We start from the raw sequence: 17505 nt of genomic DNA, 5'->3' as shown, positions 1-17505 counted from the left end.
TGAAAAAGAATTGCTTTTCTTTTTTTTTTGTTTTGGTTTTATTTTTTGTTTTGTTTTGTTTCCCCCATACATAATGTAGTAGTAATCCAGAAATGGAAAGAGAATAATAAAAGTAAAGATTGAGGTAATCCATCTGTTAATATGATTCATGCTAAAAAAAAGAGAAAAGCCTAACAGAGAAAAGAAGAAAATGAGAATTCCATTCTCTCATTATTAAAGCCTAACAGAGAAAAGGAGAAAATGATAATTCCATTCTCTCATTATTTGTTATATTTTTTTCCCTCCCATGAAGTCCATTAAATTTTACTGCATTAATTTTGTTCAGAATAGTCATCAATATCAGCCTTCCTCTTTCAGTAAGGCATAAAAGCTACCCCAAAATGTATTAAAGGCCACTGAATTTAGGATTCTGCTTTAAATTATCTTCTAATGAAGCCTAGTATTTTTCAGTGATAACAGAGAGAATATGGGGATCTTAACCCAAAAATTAACCTTTGTGAATAACCCATGTGAATCATTCCAGTAGTCACGTTTAACTAAATATTAATGATACTTCTCTCCTTTTAAAACACTAGTGGGAAATAAATAGCTAATGGTTGGGGCACCTATATTTTGAATTTCCAGTACCACATTTCAAGGTATTTATTATATTTCATAACACATATGGACTGGGTATGCAATCTCAGCTGGTTTTTGCTGCAGTTGATTATCACTGTGCTTTATAATTCAGTATGGATAAACGTTTTTTATGTTGTCACTGCAGAATTTGTTTATTTTTTAATATTTTACACAAAAAGGTCTGATTTATTTAAAGCAAATTGCAATACAAACATTTATAGACAGAATAAATTATTTGTGCTGCAGGGCACATAGTGCTTGAGAAGCTGAGCTTGTTAGTGGTGACCAGAGATCCCTACGGCTGGGAATACGATCCTGCAGATTTCTTTCTCTATTTTGTACCTACGAGTGAGAGGTGGGAATTACCATTGTACACTAAACAGGCGCTCTGCCATGTCTCCATTTTATGAATAGATCTACTACAATAAAACTCAGTTACATTGAGTAATTCCTACAGCACAGACCTGAAAGAGAAATATGTTAACTGTAATTCTTGAGAATTTGAATGAATTTCAATGGTTTCAAAATACAAAAGGTTGCTGCTTTTTGTTTTTTATTTCTTTGAATTTTTTTTCTTCTTTTTTCCATTCTCAATGCTTTGGTGCACTGGGGTTGATGTTTGGGGTTTTCAAAATCTTCATTGTCTTTTCTTGGTTTTAAACCTCATGCAAAACATGTAATTTGAAAGACCTCATTGTTAAATTCCTGCAGAATTCTGACACGTCACATCTCTTTAGGGTCTTTCTCTCTTTCTCCTGGTATGTATTTAGTGACAAGAATTACAACACAGAAGGTGGAAATAAGAAAAGTAATCTTCAAATATTCACAGATGTTTCAGAATAGAGGTTCAAGAATTTAGAAAATTAAAATCCAAATGAAAATCAAAAGAAAAACCCTCTTTTTTTTTTACATGATTTCTTTTTGGAAAATAAAATTTTTACTTCCTGGAAAAAAAATAAGGTTTTTGTGAAAATTAATTTTTGCACAACACACCAACACATTTTTAGCCACCCATAAAGCTCCAAAGGCTCAATAGCAATGTATCTGGCTGCAAACACAAGAGACATTCTACTCCAGATGCCATTTTCTACAACACATATTTATAGATTTCCAGAATGAGTAAATGTATTCATGCTGAGAGCTTAAGCAAACTGTGCTGAAAATTATCTAGCAAAATGCAAAGACACAGAACAGGGGTCTCTGATTCCTAGCTTTCTTTTTGCAAATCACTGAGGAAAAGGCCACACACAGTTCAAAGACCCCTTGTCCACCATGGTCTCCATTCAAGAGTCAGATTTGCCACCTTTTTCCTCAACCACTCTTGTCTCCATTATTTCAGGGAAAGGGAGTTGTGCCAGTCCTGCCTGCCCTGGGCTTGGTATCAGCTGAGATGTCCCAGCAGCCACAGGACGGGTCAGAAGAATGTGAAATACATCTTTGTCCATCGATCCCCTTGTGTACAAAGGATGGAATTTCCAATAGTCTCTCTGGCATATGAAAAGCTCCAGTAGACAGGGTCCCCTCCAAGCATTCCTGCATCAGGAAGTTCCTTATCAGGCTTTGAAGACACTCCTCCATGGCCATGGCTTCTGATGCCTGCTTTCCAGTGAGGTCTTGGTGTTTTGTTTGTTTTTCTGTCATTCTTGGTTGCTTCTGCATAGGATGACTGATTGTGTAGTTGCTTTCATTGCATTGATAGAGAACAAAATCTGTGTTTGTATTTCTGCGGAGATTCACATGCACAAATAAAAATTAAAAACCAGTGAAAAAACAATGAAATAACAAGAACTTGAATAAGGAAAAAGCAATCACTCTCTAGGGAAAACATCTACCTACACAATGAGATCAGCTTTTCAAAGAGAAAGAATGGATTTATTTTTCTGTTAATCATAAATTAAAGTTAATTATAATCTAAAATATAAATTTTAGATTAGGTGTTACACAAAAATTCTTTACTGTGAGGGTGGTGAGGCCCTAGCCCAGGTTTCCTAGAGAAGCGGTGGCTGCCCCATCCATGGAAGTGTTCAAGGCCAGGTTGGATGGATATATGAGCAACCTGGTCTGGTGGAAGGTGTCTCTGCCCACGGAAGGGGGTGGAATGAGGGGATCTTTAAGGTCCTTTCTAACCCAGGCCATTCTATGATTCTACAATAAACAATTGAGAACAAGTATTCTGCAGGTTCTTTGCTGATAAATTTATAGATAAAGAAAAAATGTGTATGCAATCAACTCCTATTTCTCCACATTGCTGTGATAAATATGGATGTGGGCAGATTTGATTCACATTTTTGCAATGCTGGAGAAATATTGGCATATATACTAATGCTTATTTCAATGGTAAGTATGGAAACATAAGGCAGAAATTATATTTTTTATTATTTATTTTAATGACAAAAAGACAGAAAAAATGCAAAATTATTTTTAAAATCATTGCATCAAAATTGACATAGTTGCTTTTCATATAAATTGAAACATTATTTGCATCACTGTCTTTGTCAAAACTTGTATCTCTCTGTGCAGTCGTTGACTATTGGTAAGCATGTTATTATTTTGAGAATTAATGTTTTGTCCAGAATATTGTCAGAAACTGAAATGGTTCATGCCTTAAACACTGTTATGAAGGAGTTTTGCCCATTATAGCAAAAACTGTATAAAGAAGCTACAACCACAGAAGCCCCTAGATAAGATAAAGGTGACACTATTGTTCAATCATCTCAGGTCTAGGGAGAAACAAACAAGGCTGAGGGAAAGGAATGCATCCAAAAGAAAGCCAAACACAGCAAAGAATCTTCCCTGGCTGGGTTTGGGGTGGGGGAGACCACAGCCCAGGCAGGCCAGGTTTGCACAGACTCCCCCTCAACTGAGGGGGGAGGAGGAGGTTTCAAATGTGTGGCTTAACCTCTGGTCAGAGGCAGTGAACACCCATCCTCCCCTTACACAAACTGGTCCAGGTGTGGAATCCCCAGCCCTGGGGAGGCCACATCCATGGGACATTCACATGGGAGGCAGCTGAGGGGGTGTCATAATCTATCAAAGACCCCCTGAAGTGCTCCCGAAACTTATTCCTGAAGCCTTGCACCACAGCATTGCATGTGATGCAAAGTGAAGCAACAGAGTCTGCTGCAAGAGATTGTGTCAAACTGCCCCCCACACCCCCCACCCTGGGGGAGGTACCTGGGTATTCCCACCAGGCCTGAGCATATATTAATCCATTGGATTCCATGCTTTTTGGGGGGGGGACCTTCACCACCAAGAAGACTAGCTGGAGAGGATCATCGGCCTGCCAGTGGGATCCATGGAGTGGTAATATTTTCTTTATTCTGTCTCTGTCACTCTCTTTCTGTCCCCCCACTTCTTTTCTATTTCTTTCTCTTCCTTTGTCTCTCCTTTTCTCTGTCTCGCTCTCATATTTACTATCAAATAAACCCATACCATTGACTTTGGCATATGGTCTCAGTTGCACCTTAATTCGGGCAGAGGCATTTCTAATAACTTTAAAAACCAGACCGTAACAAGTATTTTGACCAACAACGCTAAAATTATTCATTTTCCATTAAAATATGTCATTAGAAAATATGGATACAACCAAGGTTCTGAACATTTTATAAGTGATTAAAATCAAATAAATTCTTAAAATATTGTCTGGGTAGTAGCTTAAAACATTCTTCCAAGGTAAGAAGAAATCTAAAATATGCTACCAAGAAAGAATAAATATGGATGTTTGATACAAAAGGGGCCTCACCTAAATTGCAAATATTGCATATTCTCTTCTGAGCAGAGACATTTATGGTAAGCTTACCTACAACTGACCATAATGGATCTTGGGTGAAAGTTGTTCTTGAGGGCTTTTGTGACATGAATGTTAAGGAAATGATAATGCTATAGCTTTACAGACTCAAAAAGTAGTTTTCCAAGTCAAAATAATGATTATAGGAGTCCTTATTAAGTATGGTGGTTCATTCAAAAAATGTATTAAAAAAGATAGAAAATTAGAATATTCCATTAAGTTATACTGATTTATATTATGTGCATGTCAAGCCTCTTTCAGACATATGCAAAAGGAATTTTTCACAGAAAGCAAACTATTTTTACCTTGTGTTTTCATTTGCATTTCATTTAATCTTGAATGACTGTAGGTCAGCTTATTCAAATGTTCATGTTTTATTGAACCTGATTATAGACCACCCAAGAGAGCTGAGATGGATTCACATCCAGCCCTCCCTTACCTTGCCACTCCAGGAAACAACTACACAGCTGCATTGCTTCATCTTCCTCTTCTCTGTCCCAGGCTGATTCTCTTCTCCTTTTCTTGGGCACATTAATGATATTTGTTTTGAAGAAAAGTGGAGAGGGGGAAAAAAAGACCATTAAGAGTGCTAGTTAATTAGAAACTCCTCTGTTTGCTATAAGTAAATGAATTCAGATATAGCCATTCTTTTTTTTTCACACTGAAGAGAGCATTGCTATTTGGGGAATAGAGTATAAAAGTAAAAGACCACGTTTGGCTTAAGCGTGTATGTAAGATATCAACATTGGCTTTTAACCAGGAATTTTTATAATCCACCTGGAAGGTTAAGCTGCAATACTAATTTAGCTGTGGTCACAGGATTAAAACTGTTGAGATAGATTTGATGTAAGTGTAATTTAGGTATTTTTCCATTCATGGAACATCCTTAAATGCTCACTGTATTGGCCCAAATGTTTGGAGAGTGAATATATGTAAGGTAGATAAAATAAAGGATAAAAGGCCATTTAAGGATTTTTGCGTGCATGCGTTTGACATTTTCTCAGGCTCTTATTTATTGTAAAGACTAAAATATTAAGTTAGAAACACAAAAGGTGCTCCACAACAAAGTAAAGCAAGTGTGACTCATCACTGTTTTCTGCATTGATAAAAGCACTTTTGAATTTAACAAATAATCATGATTTATAAATCATTATATTTTTCTGGATTAACTGTGACTATGTAAAAAAAGATTTTACAGTGACTAATCAGAGTAAAACCAACAAACAAACCAAAATAAACCCCAAATAATTAATGTTTGTAATTTATCCAAGCTAAATTAGTCTGACCAGAGCCCAATTTCTGGCTACATTTTTCATGGTGGGATTTTATTGACTGAATGCAGAGGGGAGGCATAATAGGAGCACAGGAAAGTTGGGATCTGCTGGGTGTGATATTTTTCTTAATAATCAGTAGGATCGAGTTGCAAGAAAAGTCCTGTTCTCTTTCTGCAGTTTCCTAATGGAAAGGACTGTTTGTTGTCACTGTAATGGCAAGGACCAGATCAGAGCCAGTTATACCAGTGAGTCCATTGCAAAATTCTTATCAACCCATCACAGCCACAGCCAACCTAAACTTTTGTAAACACAGAGACATTTTCTGATAATGGCAGAATTGCTTTGCTGTAACTGCCAAAATATAGACAAAAAAATAAACTGTAGGCAAAGATTAATTTCAGCAATAGAAATGCATCCACAGCAAAGTTATAAATTGACAAGTATTTTTGTAATGGAAGAATCTATAATAGATGTCACTTTTTTCACCAAGTTTAATGATAATTCCAAGTAGCAAATAGAAACAGATTAACTACCTTAAAATTCTCTTGACAATATCAATAGAGACGTTTTTTACCCCTCAGTTTTTCCAAAATAAGTTTTGTGTTTGTCTTGCATATGCAATATATTTTATCATAGTGTCTACCACTATGTTGGGGCCCTCCTCCCCTGCCATGTGGTCCTGGGAGAGGGGCCCTGGGGGGGGAGACACAGGGTTTCCCTAGCCCCTGGTCAGCCTCATTCCCCATTGGTTGTTTTGTGTTCCCCTGCGTGGGCAAGGACCCTTGGGTCCTGCGATTGCCGCAGTTCCTCGGCAGAGCTCTGGCCATGCAGCTGGAGAAATAAACATCTCTCTGAAACATCTATCAAGAATCGGTCCAATATATTCTTTTCCACGGGCCTCATTGTTTTATACGTGTGTTGCAGTTTCCCCACTGTAACACCACTATATTTCAGAAAATGGTCACATCTGTTCTTCTAATCACCTGCACGTGCTGCACACTCTCCTTGTCACGTTGCATTTCTTCTTGCTCTGGTATTATAAAGATCAAAACTTAGTCTAGCAACTTACATTTATTACAGTGGCGTAATTCATGAGATCTAAGTTATTCTCTTTTTTAAATATTTGAAAATCTTAAAACTGCAAGAGAAGAGTCTTCATGCAGAAAGTGCAACTGCACCACCTTTTTTTTCCGAAGCCCACCAAGACCAGAGTTGTACCAATGGTAGTTATGAAGGCTCTTGCACTAACCTTAACTTTTTCCTTGCATCTTCATGTCATCTTTCATCTCCTACACAGTTGTATACATTTGAGAATTGTCCATTTTGTAATCAACACTGTGGGAGCCTGACCTGTACTTAGGGATTGTTGTGCTTTGTTTTACAGAGCACAAATAATGACTGAAATAAAACTGAATGCTAGACATTGCTTAGCCAAAAACCTGGGAGGTTATGGAGGAAGAACTTTTTCAAGCAAAACATGGAAATTCTTCTTCTTTCAGATGCTATTATTGACATGTGAGGGAGACACAAGAACTGACCCTTGCTATGTGCTTGTTTTACAGATAAAAGTGGATTGACAACTTTAATCTTATTGTTATTTGTCCTTGTCATACAAATCCACTTTTGTGCCTTGCACACAATGTAGTGGCCATACGCATGCTTAGCTTTATATACAGTCTATATGACAATATTTAATTCCATTTATAGCACAGTTGGATAAGTGGCATTATTTTTGATCACAAAAATACTGAGCCAATTCCTCAGGTATTGTAGGTAAACCCAGTGTTTTCAGCAGAAGAATATTGATATAGAACCTGACATATAGTTTACACTAAATGCTACATTCTTGTGTCATGTAAAAATGCCTAGTTTCACAGCTAAGCAGTGTTTCTTGCTACTATCTAATTTTCAAGGAAGGATATATCAAGCTCATGGCACTTTTGTGAAATACCTGCATTAAACCATATGCTAGACAAAACCACTCAGATTAATAGTTTATACAAGAGCTGACAGGACTTCTTGCCCTGGCTGGCACTCTCACAGTGTGAGCTCACTTTCTGGGGAAAACTCCCTGCCAAAATTCTCATAGAACTGGAAGGTGCAATTCAGCCACCCATAAAGTAGTTGTAGAGGGTGTAGCATGGGTCAAGCTTTCTGTGTCAGATCTGTCCCCTTGCTTAGCTAGATGCTCCCTTCAAATCAGATTTCAGGGGGATTAGTGATCTTCCCTTGCACCGAATATTCCTTAGGACAAAATCTGGTCCATGAAATGAATATTGCCAAGCTCAATTATTAGCAATGTTTCCCCCCTAAAGCTGTCCCCTGAATTGCTATTTGGAATTGGAGTTGGTTGCTTTCACATTTCATTTCAAGAACTCCAGATGATACATGTAATCTCTTATTAATGCCCTGGGAAAGTGTATTTCTTGGTTACGGTTTTCCTCATGTCTGTTTTACAGATGACTGAAACATAAATTAACTTCATTTTCTTTGCTGGCACATTTATATAATTCAGGAATAAACCTTCCATCCAAAGAATGGTACCCATAAGGTTTTGTTCTACAAAGAATGCATGAGTTTAAAAATTAACAAATATTGCAGATACGAAGAGTGTGCTCTGCCTCAGTACATTAGTCTGTTATCTTTTACAGAAAAGCCTGAAAATGGAATAAAAACATGCATTCCAAGAGCTCTGTTCCGTGGATATTAGCTGTAGAAAGATATGAACTTGTTCACAATAACCTAGGAAGACTGCACAAGTGCAGCCTCAGAGACAACAGATGGCAGCCTTAATCCATGATGTTCCAAGTACTGCAGAAACATCAGCATCTCTTGCCCCTCACCCAACAAGTCACAGCTATCTTTCAGCACTTTGTAGGTCAATTTACAAACATGTCCAAAAGCTTCGTTCTGAGGATCTTTTTCTTCTACAAGCCTGGCTTGGTTTACATCCACCCTGCTATCACTATAAATGGATATCAAGGTGAGGACTGACAGCATCAGGAAGTCGATGCTTTCCTTGCATTTAGCTCAGGAGGACACTGCAGGGCTGTGGCAGGGTGAATGTAGAGTATTTGGCACTGTGGACACAGCCTGGTGAGCAAACCCCACACAGACAAGCACACTGCAAACTTTCCTGGATAGAATTGCCTTAATGGTTCACAGAAGGAGAGAAGCAATGCACCTTATCATTCTTGTCCTTTGCCTGGAAAGCATTCCTTTTGAGGAGGTCACATAGGAGGGCATGCCTGCCTGCCTTCCCTCAAGCTAAAGAACTTACATAGACTGACCAAAATGAATTTTGTTATATGCTGTGATGACTTTCTATGTTTTCTCTCTGGAAATGCTGGCTAAGGATAGGTCCTCAAGGCACCCACTGCTGAACAGTGATTTTCTTTTCCTGTTCTTATGGAGAGAAAGGCTAGGGTTTTCTTCACTTCTGAGAAATAAATTCCTGAAGTAAATTTCTTTCTTCCCCTGCACTTTTACAGGGAATAACATGACTATAAATCTTTCACAGGATTGCTAAGGGGCTTAATTAGTTAATAAATCAACTAAATCACTGCTAGCAGAAGCAGCTGTAAGTTAAATCTCCCAGTGGTAGTTTGTTCTTCTTTCTTCTGTGAGTAGAGCTGTGGAGCCACTGGCAGAACTAACTTTCTTGTGCTTTCTGCGTTTGTCCTGCAATGTAGTGTCAGATCATTTTTGTCACATTGAAGCACAGCATGCCTCATTATCATAACCAAACTCTGGAGCATGACATAGGTTCACATGATTCTTGTCAAAAATGTCTCACTGTCCTCATATATTGATGTATCTCAGACTAGAGTCTGTGTTGTCAAGAATTGTCATAGTTGCTGGATGGAGAAAATACTTCTAAATTGCTGAGAGGTAATACAGAATTACAACATTCTTGGTTATCATTTACAAGAGTTCCCTTTGAAATACAGCCAAAGGAATTCTGGTGACAGAATTGATGCAGAATAATACTGTATAAGTTACTGTTGGCAAATACAGATATTCTAGGAGGATTGTAAGAGGAAAAAACCAATTATACAAGATGGTTAATAGTAATTGCCCTTGCTAGCCAAACCTAATGAAAGCAGCTTAAAAAAAGGGGAAAGAATAAAAAGTCATTCACTATAATTCGGGATTTGATTTAGTTTTCTTGTGGCACTTCAAATCAGCTTCACTTTTCAGGCAAGATTTCTGGTTTCCTGCATTTTGTTATAACAATTAGTAAATTGCTTTCTGTAGACAAAACTTTAATAGGTCATTCATAAAATGAACAGAAACAAATGTCTGATGAACTGGATTCTTCTGTGGTTTTCCAAATATAGAGTTTGATCTTTGCTGTACAGTCATCTTGTAACCTGTTGTCTAAATATTTTTCTCAATGTTTTCTGCAGAACATGTTATTTTGCTGATTTCTGACTGTGAAAACTAACACTTTTTTCATTCCTTTGTCATGATTTCTGTTTTATAGATACAAGGCAGCTGCCACTTGCATTTATGTGCTTATACATGATGGTTTGCAAGTACCTTAGGTTTCATTAAACTGCACATGGGAAAAGTAACTTATTCCAGAAATACAACTGAGGAGTGAATATTTGATTTCAAGCCTAAGAAAAATCAGTAATTAGCATGTATGTCTCTTTGATGCTGATATCCTCTGTGTCATACAGAAAATGCTCTTTGTCACCTGTTGTCATTTTATTAGCAGTACATTTCTATACACTACAGTTTTTCAGGCAGAATATGAAACAAAAATCGTCTGCATCCATTCTACAGTTGGATGCTGTGACACAAAATGGGAGCAATTTATTTCCATTGAAATACACCTTTAACTTTTACTATACAAACTTTGGTTTCATAAATTATTCCACCTGTAACCAAGTCTTCTGGATAGCGTTACAAAACAGATACAAAAAGACAAGAGCCAAAAGACCAAACCTAAATAAAGCCCCAGTATAAAGAAAAAGGAAAGAAAGGCAACAAGAACAAACAGACAAGAGACAACAGAGGAAAAATGATCCCCAGACCATAAGAAATTTGTATGCTCAACTGTGTTGTTTCAAGAAGTGCAGAATCTCCCTGCTCCCCCAAAATAATCTATTTTTATGCCCTTTTGCATATTTTTATTTCCTGGGAAAACAAAGAGAGAACAGGAAGTGGGTAAGGCATACCATTATTTCTGGCAATGACAGGCAATACCAGTATCTTGCAAGAAAACTATGCCGCAAACTGCTATTTCTAATGACTGAACCACTGCATAGTTTTCAATAATGAAAAAAACCAAGTCTAAACCCAACACTACTTTGTGAATAATTTCCTATCAATTAAGAGCTAAATTAATCAACTCTGTGTGCCCTGAATTGTTCACCCAGCTTTGTCAGTTCATCTGCACAATTATTATTAAGTTCTGAATAATTTCATAAGCATAACTCTAATTGGAGAGTTTGATTAACTGAAATCCAGTAACATAGCTGCTTGGGATTTTTCAGTAAAACATTTTTGTCATGGAAAATACCAGTTACTGAAATAAAATACCAGTTTTATGCAGAAATATGTCATCTTGATAAAGAATTCATATGAAATTCTTCTCAGGTTCAGGACAAAATTTTTATTCAACGAAAGTAATGAGAGAGAGAGAGAAAAAGAGGGAATAGGGAAAATGGGGCCTGAACATTGTACAGCAGGGACTTTGCCTATGAATCTTCCACATGTCAAAGCCACCAGTTGATTTACTACTCTGAGTTGACTACTAAATTTTAAATAGAAATTACTATTTTGATTGACTCTGTTGCTTCCATCATTGGAATTTAATGATACACTGCCTGACTATAAACTTTAAATGACCGAAAATAAATACCACAGAATCACAGAATCAGAAAATATGCTGACTTGGAAGGCACCCACAAGGATCCTTGAGGCCAGCTCCTGGCCCTGTACAGAACCATTCCCAAGAATGTCACCGTGTGCCTGAAAGCATGGTTCAAATGCTTTGGGCCAATTTGGTAGTTAAGAATGCTACCAGATGATAAATTGTCTACACCTGGTGAGCTCACACAATGCTTGTTCTACCAAAACCACTGGCCTATGGAACTGCACAATGCCCATTGTGTAACAAGGAGAACTGGGACTTCACCAGCCCCAGTACTCTGCCAACTTAGCCAGGCCACCGGCAACACTGGGTCCATGACCACCAGGAACCACCAGAGAGACCCCCAGGACAGAATAATGCCTGCATAAAGGGGAGGGGAAATATGCTAATCATTTCGTGGAAGTTATTATCATACATATGTTTAGTCTGGGACAATCAGTGAATATGTATGCAAAAACCAGTATATAAACAGAAAATTTCCTTTACTCAGTATGCATAGCTTTGGGAGGAGCTATCCCTCCCATGCATCCAGCAGAATAAAGAGTGCCTGCTTCTTAATGCTACATTGGTGTTAATGAGTTTTTTTAATTTACGGTATTTTTGGTAACAGGAAGGCATGGTTAGTATTTATAACAACCAAAACACTTAAACTATCCCTGAATGTGTTGTAAAAATCCTCTTACCAATACCACACTGCTAATCAAAGTAAAAGGAAAAAAGTTCATTTTCACAAATTAAAGACTGAATTGCTCCACTCATAACTAATAAGACATAGATACATTTGTATATTTTTCAGGCATTTAAAAATATATAATATTCTGCTTGTTCAGCACTAACGAGTTGCTATAGCTAAAGAATATCTCCCAAAGTTGTGTGGGTTTTTTAACTACTGGACTTCTGTACACCCAAGTCTCACCAGAAAACACTCTGTATTATGAATTACACCTGCTGAGAAAGCTGGAAAAATATATGAGGTGGATGATAGCATGGTCTACTGCACTTTGTTTATGAGAACGTCCTTCTAGCAAGCTCCTGTATGTCAGATTGAAAATGGAAATAACATTTTTGTTCTGTCCTTGAGACATAGATCAAATATTGTCAGAAGAGAGGTTTCTCTATCAAACATTGTTTGATCCCACTGGAGACTGTGCTGCTGAGCTTGTGTATCCTTTGGATCAGAGAAAGTGCCTCACTATGCTTTGTTAAACTGCTCTGTCTATAGGTTTTGGTGTTGCAACCATGGCATTTACTAATAATAGTGTACAAGGATAAGAAGGAGTTGTTAGTGCACTGTTCCAACAGATTTCATGTTCTTTTCCTTTGCTCTTTTTGGGGATTATTCTTTTATTTGTTTATTTTTCTCAAGGACCAAATCTAGTCATTGTATAATTTTCAGGACCTAGTTCTATTTGTAGTTAGTAAAGCACTTTTTTTCCCATTGAATGAGGAGAAGACTTGTATTATTGAGAAATTAGCAACCAGAAGAGGGGAGATATTTCCATCCCTTTCAGGAACAGGAACTATATAAATATGACTTGCAGCAACTTAGACAGATACAATTCACAAATTCAAAATGCACATACTTTTATGCTGACTTGACCATAGTCACACAATTTCTATTTGCTTTTTGCCACATCACTAGCATAAACAAGTAAACTTTTAATACCAATTGGTGCTACTGATGTGACCATACAGCGAGTGCAAAACTGTTATTGTCTGTTAAGCAAACGAAACCAGCAGTTTTAGTGATAGACTAAGCTGCTTGAGCTTCAAGACCTCATTTAACATACGGCAGAAGTTTCCTGATGCACCAGCACGGGCTGGGGGCTGACCTGCGGGAGAGCAGCTCTACAGAGAAGGACCTGGGGGTCTTGGTGGACAACAAGCTGTCCCTGAGCCAGCAGTGTCCTTGTGGCCAAGGAGGCCAGTGGGATCCTGGGGTACATTAGGAAGAGCTTGGCCAGCAGGTGAAGGGAGGTGATCCTGCCCCTCTGCTCAGGCCTGGTGAGGCACATCTGGAGTGCTGTGTCTGTGTTCTGAGCTCCTCAGGACAAGAGAGACATGGAGCTCCTGAAGTGGGTCCAGTGGAGGTTACAGAGATGATGAAGGGATGGAGCATCTCTCTTATGAGGAAAGGCTGAGGGAGCTGGGGTTGTTCAGCCTCAAGAAGAGATGACTGAGAGAGGACCTCATCCATGTCTGTCAGTGTCTGCAGGGAGCAAAGGATGGACCAGGCTCTGCTCAGTGGTGCCAAGAAATAGAACAAGGGCAAAAACAGATGCACGGGAAGTTCCACCTGAACACGAGGAAGAGCTTCTTTCTTATGCAGTGACCTCGCACTTGAACAGATCACCCAGAAAGCATGTGGAGTCTCCTTCACTAGAGATATTCCAGAACCACCTGTGCATCTTGGTCATCCCAGAACACATGGCAATCCTGTGCCATGTGCTCTGGGATGACCATGCTTGAGCAGGGAGAGTGGACCAGATGATCCACTGTGGTCCCTTCCAACCTGACCCATTCTGGGATCCTATGATTCTGTGCTAAGAAATGTTTTTAGTAAGCATATAATACTGCTGTGTGTATATTTATGGTTTCTTTTCTGATTATTGTAGACGGGTGGTGTTGGTGAGTGGTTGCATATGGACAGTACATAGGCTGTGCCATGTCCTGGGATCCTGATTATCCCAATTGGGGAGCTAGGCAGAGGGTGTGCAACTCTCTCCCAGAACTCTTGCTGAGGTTGCTGATACTTCTGCTGCCAGGTGGGAGCTGGGGAGGAGGTATGCAAAGAAAGAAGGACATAATTAGAGATCATTGACTGTTTTGCCTCGACCTGAAAATAGGATGCAGCCATTCCATGGGTATGAACCACGACAGCTTGGTGACTTGCTGTCCAGGCACCACTTTTGGGCTGATGCCACTGCAGGATGCATACTACACAGTTATCCCCCTCAAGGATGCTGAATTTTTTCCAGTAGCCTTATGGCTTCCAAAGGTTCTGAATACATGTTACAAGTGGGAAGGAATATGACTGCATTCCACCACTGTAACATGCCTCTGAAATGACCTTTGAAATATTTGCCACTTTCAGGACTGTAGATTCCAAAGAAAGTTTTGAGTCTGGAATTACACCCTGAATCATAGCATAGTCCCTTCAATGACATCTGACCAATTCAAGCTGTCAGATGTTTTAATGAAATAACAAAGCAGTAAGGAAAAAGAATATTCCTTTGTCTTGCAACAGTGACCCAAAAAAAAAAAAAATCTACTTCATTTGTAACTCAGATTGTATTTTTGTCTTGGACCAGAGCTGACAATCAAAATTTGATTCAGCTGTAATGCAGACGTATCAGAAGAGCAGCCCTGAGGAAGGCTGTAGGTTTTCTCTGCCATGCAGGATTTTCTCCAGTGACCACATTTTCTGGCTCTGTAGTGCAGACTGGGAAGCCGGCTGGAGGCTGTTCCTCACTGATGGATGGTGCAACAACACTGGCTGATAGCATTGTACTCTGGTAGTAGTGCTTTTCTGTATTAGCCCTTGCAATGTAATATTTCTTTATGTTTTTTCCAGATAAATATATATCTTGGGGATTATTTTTCTTCTCAAGGAAGGAGAAGGAATTCACCAGGGTCTCAGTCTACCTGCTTTTTAAAAATTTCTGTTTAGAAGGGACAGTCATGAGAAGAGGATGGTAGGATATTGTCTGCCTTGTTTCTCAGACATGGAACACTTCTCTTTCACTTAAGCAGTTCCTGTTCAGTTTGTTCCTATTTTTATTGCGTAATTGTGTTAACGTGATCTTGTAAATGACTTCTTTTTAAAGAAAAAATATAATTCAACTTGCCAAATTTAATTTTTGATTTAACCTTCTTGTCACATTTTTTGACTAATGGTTCTGGCATTGGACTTAGGAAATTAAATACAGGTTCAAACTGCTTTCAGAAACAAGATAATTTCATTTTCGTTCCTCAGTTATTGGAGTGAAACACTGCTTCCTGCAGCACGGCTCACCAGTGTATTATTTACTTTTTCACTTGTCCTACTTCAAATTTGAAGAAAACTGTGTTAACTAGTGATGATGCAAGGGCCTGCAGATCTGAACTAGTATATTACATACAGCTCTTCTCTGAAAATATTTGCAGTCTTTTTGAAAACAATTGCCTGCTAGAATGCTTGGATTATTTCCTTGAAACTGGGGATTTTCTCAGTCTTTCTAGATATGGCTCCTGAGAGCCCTATATAAGCAACATCTTCCCTATATTGGGAAAAATGTTATTTTCTGTGTCTAAATTCAGTAAGAGGTTGTGGATAAAAATTCTTTTGGAGATCTACAGGGAAGCCCATTAGTCCTCTTCATGCTCTACCACCCCGGAAGGTATATCCTTAACCACTTGTGCCATCAGAATGAACTGCCAAGGCATCTGAACTCTTCAAGCCCACTCAAGCCACTACTGAAATAGATAATAGGCAGAAATCTGTCCTTTCCATGTGCCAGACAAGAATGAGTGGCGCAAACAGGCTTATGCACCAGAGGTGCAAGCAGGCACAGAGGGCATTGTGGATAGGCAATGATGAGAAAGGATTTCAGAGACTAGGATTGCCAGGAAAAAATATCAACTGACAGGTGGGAATTGTCGGGGAAGAAAGAAAAGGAGGTCTTCAAATTGACAAGTGGTCTGTAGGAGGAAAGAAAAGCAAATTTTCATCCTAGGCTTTTAGGAGATTCTTGTCTCTCTTGAAAATTTTCTCCCAGATTACCTGCTTTTCCAGCTGTAATAGCCCACACCCTGCTCCAGTGGAAACCTCAGCTTAGTCTTAACTGTCTTGGTCTCTTCCACCACCGAAACTGAGTTTTGCCTACACAGTTCACAAACCTTGAACTGACATTGAATATGACTTTCAAGAAATTATATCAACAAACCTGGCCTGCTTTTGGTATTGCCATCAGTATACTCAGTTTGTTGAAAACTAATCTTTTAAAGTAATATTTAAGTTAGATTAGCTGATTGTTTAGACTATTACTGAAGTAATCATATCTATATTTGTGCATATTCATATTTGTACAACAGAGAGCTTTCTCTCCCATATTCCCTGTTGTAATGTTTTGTAGGTCATTGGAAAACTTCTCATTGAGTTTCAGCAAACACAGTATCTATGGAGCTTTCATATTAAGTAACAAACTGGATAACATATATTTTATAACTGTAAATATATTTTTTCATATGTATTTGTTGAAATATGGACACATGAATAAGCCAGTCTTCGAAAATAGAATTATTCACTGAAGGAGATGTGTTAGTCTTTCATCTCAAACTGAGTTTTGTCACACCGGTTGCCCCCACTCTTATTAATAACCATATAACAAAATTGTTTTCAAATCCAACTGAGGCATCTGTTATCTGTTTATTTGAGTCTAAATATCAAAACTATTATTTGAAATTGCTAGTAAAAACTTTATTTTTGCAATATTTTAAACCATAGTAATTGTTGGTACAAATCTGTTCTCACATTATAAGAAAAATTCTATTTTTTTGTGTAGAAGTGGAAAAATAATTTAGAATCACATGAAACTGGAAAATATGTCATACCTCCTCCATCAATTATTCAAATAACTTCAGATAATCTGTAGTTACTAAGACAGGATTTCTCATTTGCATGTAAAAAGAGCACATAATCCAGTTAGCAACCAGATTTCTTTCTTAAACACTGTGACACTTAAATCTATTTGATTCTGCACTAGCCCCCTCAGAAATAAATTTACCACCAAATGAAACCAATCATTTAAAAAGTTTAGCCATTGAGATTTTCATGTCCTTTGCCTTAATTTCTTATTTAGTTTATCTTAAGAGTGCTTATCATGCTCACATATAGACTTCTCAACCAGTAAATGTGACAGTAATCCAGCTGTCTTTGAGTAGTGGGTATTGGATGCTAAAAT

This window comes from Corvus cornix, chromosome 1 (genome assembly GCF_000738735.6).
Source record: "Corvus cornix cornix isolate S_Up_H32 chromosome 1, ASM73873v5, whole genome shotgun sequence".
NCBI classification, from domain to species: domain Eukaryota; kingdom Metazoa; phylum Chordata; class Aves; order Passeriformes; family Corvidae; genus Corvus; species Corvus cornix.
The sequence above is the reverse complement of the archived record's forward strand: the minus strand, read 5'-3'. Positions refer to the sequence as shown.